At 41.5% G+C, this 4558-nt stretch overlaps 1 non-coding gene across 1 annotated transcript; it reads left to right on the top strand.

The window, feature by feature from the left end:
* Window positions 1-3435: 3435 nt before the first annotated feature.
* Window positions 3436-3543, top strand: LOC148580865 (small nucleolar RNA R71). The gene has a single exon (XR_015895844.1). It is a non-coding gene; the product is annotated as a small nucleolar RNA R71 (small nucleolar RNA).
* The last annotated feature ends 1015 nt before the right edge of the window (window positions 3544-4558 follow it).

The following is a 4558-nucleotide window of genomic DNA, read 5'->3' as shown; positions in this document are numbered from 1 at the left end:
CCTCTTTAATGAGGATATCTCCCTCTATGTCAATCCCAGCCGAATTGCATAGGTGGCAAATGAGGTGAGGAAAGGCTAACCTTGCCATAGTGGAGGACTTGTCAGCCACCTTGTAGAATTTTTGAGGTATAATCTCATGAACTTCCACCTCTTCTCCAATCATGATACTATGGATCATGATGGCCCGGTCTATAGTAACTTCAGACCGGTTGCTAGTGGGAATGATTGAGCATTGAATAAACTCCAACCATCCTCTAGCTACAGGCTTGAGGTCCAATCTTCTTAGTTGAACCGGCTTGCCTTTGGAGTCAACCTTCCATTGAGCTCCTTCTACACATATGTCCATAAGGACTTGGTCCAACCTTTGATCAAAGTTGACTCTCCTTGTGTAGGGGCGTGCGTTCTCTTCCATGTTTGGCAAGTTGAACGCCAACCTCACATTTTCCAGACTAAAATCTAAGTATTTCCCCCGAACCATTGTAACATAATTCTTTGGATCCGGGTTCTTACTTTGATCACGGTTCTTGGTGATCCATGCATTGGCATAGAACTCTTGAACCATTAGGATGCCGACTTGTTGGATGGGATTTGTTAGAACTTCCCAACCTCTTCTTTGAATTTCATGTCGGATCTCTGGATACTCATTTTTTTTTAGTTTGAAAGGGACCTCAGGGATCACCTTCTTCTTGGCCACAACATCATAGAAGTGGTCTTGATGGGCTTTGGAGATGAACCTTTCCATCTCCCATGACTTGGATGTGGAAGCTTTTGTCTTCCCTTTCCCTTTTCTAGAGGATTCTCCGGTCTTAGGTGCCATCAATGGTAATGGAAAAACAAAAAACTTATGCTTTTACCACACCAAACTTAGAATTTTGCTCGCCCTCGAGCAATAAAAGAAAGAATAGATGAAGAAGAAGAAGAAATGGAGGAGAGGGAGAGGGTGATGTGGTTCGGCCAAGAAGGGTGTAGAGGGGTGTGTTGTGTGAATTTGATGAAGAATGGAGGGCTTTATATAGGGAAGGGAGGGGGGAATGGTTTCGGCCATATGGGTGGGTTTGGGTGCGAAATTGGTTTTGAATTTTGAAGGTAGGTGGAGTTTATGAGGTAGGTTTACGGGGAAGAGTGGATGGATGTGAGTGGTGAAGAGGTGATGGGGAAGAGAGTTTGAGGTGATTGGTGAAGGGTTTTTGGGGAAGAGTGTTTATGGGGTTATGTGAAAGAGAGTGGTGAGAAGAAGTGAGTGGAGGTAGGTGGGGATCCTGTGGGGTCCACAGATCCTGAGTGGATCCTGTGGGATCCACAGATCCTGAGGTGTTCAAGGATTTACATCCCTGCACCCATTAGGCATGTAAAAATGCCTTTGCACCCAACTCTGGGCGTTCAGCGCCAGGTTGGTGGCCATTTTTGGTGTTCAACGCCCATTTGTGTGCCATTTCTGGCATTGAACACCAGAACCATGCCTGTTCTGGCGTTCAGCGCCCAGAAGATGCCCATTTTGGGCGTTCAGCGCCAGAACCATGCTCTGTTCTGGCGCTGAACGCCAGACAGATGCTCCTCCAGGGTGTGATTTTTCTTCTGCTGTTTTTGATTCCGTTTTCAACTTTTATATTTATTTTGTGACTCCATATGATCATGAACCTACAAAGACATATAACTAAGAAAAATATAGTTAGATAAATAAAAATTTGGTTGCCTCCCAACAAGCGCTTCTTTAATGTCAATAGCTTGACAGTGGGCTCTCATGGAGCCTCACGGATGTTCAGAGCATTGTTGAAACTCTCCAACACCAAACTTAGAGTTTGGATATGGGAGTTCAACACCAAACTTAGAGTTTGGTTGTGGCCTCCCAACACCAAACTTAGAGTTTGACTGTGGGGGCTTAGGTTGACTCTGCTTTGAGAGAAGCTTTTCATGCTTCCTCTCCATGGTTGCAGAGGGAGATCCTTGAGTTTTAAACACAGGGGAGTCTTCATTCCATTGAAGGACTAGTTCACCTCTGTCAACATCAATCACAACTCTTGCTGTGGCCAGGAAAGGTCTTCCTAGGATGATGCATTCATCCTCTTCCTTTCCAGTATCCAGGACTATGAAATCAGCAGGGATGTAAAGGCCTTCAACCTTTACTAATACGTCCTCTACTTGTCCATATGCCTGTTTTCTTGAATTATCTGCCATCTCTAATGAGATTCTAGCAGCTTGCACCCCATAGATTCCTAGTTTCTCTATTACAGAGAGGGGCATGAGGTTTATTCCTGAACCAAGGTCACATAGAGCTTTAAAGATCATAGTGCCTATGGTACAGGGTATTATGAACTTTCCAGGATCCTGTCTCTTCTGAGGCAATGTCAGTTAATCCAGATCACTCAGTTCATTGATGAACAAGGGAGGTTCAACTTCCCAAGTATCAATGCCAAATAATTTGGCATTCAGCTTCATGATTGCACCAAGAAACTTGGCAGTTTGCTCTTCAGTAACATCCTCATTCTCTTCAGAAGAGGAATACTCATCAGAGCTCATGAAGGGCATAATGAGGTTCAATGGAATCTCTATGGTCTCTAGATGAGTCTCAGATTCCTTTGGTTCCTCAGAGGGAAGCTCCTTATTGGTCACTGGACGTCCCAGGAGGTCTTCCTCCTTAGGATTCACGTCCTCCTCTCCCTCATTGGGTTCGGCCATTTTGCTTATGTCAATGGCCTTGCACTCTCCTTTTGGATTCTCTTCTGTATTGCTTGAGAAAGTACTGGGAGGGATTTCAGTGATCCTTTTACTCAGCTGGCCCACTTGTGCTTCCAAATTTCTAATGGAAGACCTTGTTTCATTCATGAAGCTCACAGTGGCCTTGGATAGATCAGAGACTAGATTTGCTAAATTAGAAGTATTTTGTTCAGAGTTCTCTGTCTGTTGCTGAGTGGATGATGGAAAAGGTTTATTATTGTTAAACCTGTTTCTTCCACCATTATTAAAGCCTTGTTGAGGCTTTTGATCCTTCCATGAGAAATTTGGATGATTTCTCCATGATGAGTTATAGGTGTTTCCATAAGGTTCACCTAAGTAATTCACTTCTGCTATTGCAGGGTTCTCAGGATCATAAGCTTATTCTTCATAAGAAGCCTCTTGAGTACTGTTGGATGCAGCTTGCATTCCATTCAGACTCTGAGAGATCATATTGACTTGCTGAGTCAATATTTTGTTCTGAGCCAATATGGCATTCAGAGTATCAACTTCAAGAACTCCCTTCTTCATAGGCGTCCCATTATTCACCGGATTCCTTTCAGAAGTGTACATGAACTGGTTATTAGCAACCATGTCAATGAGTTCTTGAGCTTCTGCAGGTGTTTTCTTTAGGTGAATGGATCCACCTGCAGAAGTGTCCAGTGACATCTTTGATAGCTCAGATAAACCATCATAGAATATATCCAGGATGGTCCATTCTGAAAGCATGTCAGAAGGACACTTTTTGGTCAACTGTTTGTATCTTTCCCAAGCTTCATAGAGGGATTCACCTTCTTTCTGTCTGAAGGTTTGAACATCAGCTCTAAGCTTGCTCAGCTTTTGAGGAGGAAAGTACTTGGCTAAGAAAGCCGTGACCAGCTTATCCCAAGAGTTCAGGCTGTCTTTGGGTTGAGAATCCAACCATAATCTAGCTCTGTCTCTTACAGCAAAAGGGAAAAGCATGAGCCTGTAGACTTTAGGATCTACTCCATTAGTCTTAACAGTATCACATATCTGCAAGAATTCAGTTAAGAAATGAAAAGGATCTTCAGATGGAAGTCCATGAAACTTGCAGTTCTGCTGCATCAGAGAAACTAATTGAGGTTTCAGCTCAAAGTTGTTTGCTCCAATGGCAGGAATGGAGATGCTTCTTCCATGTAAATTGGAATTAGGTGCAGTAAAGTCACCAAGCATCTTCCTTACATTATTATTATTTTCGGCTGCCATCTCCTCTTCCTGTTCGAAAATTTCTGAAAGGTTATCTCTGGATTGTTGTATTTTAGCTTCTCTTAGTTTCCTTTTCAGAGTCCTTTCAGGTTCTGGATATTCTTCCACAAGAATGTTCTTATCCTTGCTCCTGCTCATATGACAAAGAAGAGGGCACAGAAAAAATAATAATAATAATATGGATCCTTTATACCACAGTATAGGGATCCCTTTGTGAGTGGAAGAAAAGAGGGAGACAAAGAGTGTGATGTAAAGAAAGAAACACAAATGTGAGGATGGCAGAGATGTGAGATGAGATGTTAGTAGATGAATAAATAAATAGAATAAGATGGGAGAGGGAGAATTTTCGAAAAATATTTTTGAAAAAGAGTTAGTGATTTTCAAAAATGGTTTTTGAAAAGTGTTAGTATTTTTCGAAAATTTTTAAAATCAAAAATAAAAATAAAAATAATTAGTTAATTAAAAAGAAATTTTTGAAAAAGAGGGAAGATATTTTCGAAAATTAGAGAGAGAGAGTTAGTTAGGTAGTTTTGAAAAAGTTAAGAAACAAACAAAGAGTTAGTTAGTTAGTTGAAACAAATTTTGAAAAGATAGGAAGTTAGGAGGTTAGAAAAGATAT

The sequence above is a fragment of the Arachis ipaensis genome, chromosome B10, assembly GCF_059453495.1.
Source record: "Arachis ipaensis isolate K30076 ecotype BB chromosome B10, ASM5945349v1, whole genome shotgun sequence".
Classification (NCBI taxonomy): Eukaryota; Viridiplantae; Streptophyta; class Magnoliopsida; order Fabales; family Fabaceae; genus Arachis; species Arachis ipaensis.
Note: the sequence above shows the minus strand (reverse complement) of the source record. Positions and strands in the feature narration are given on the sequence as shown.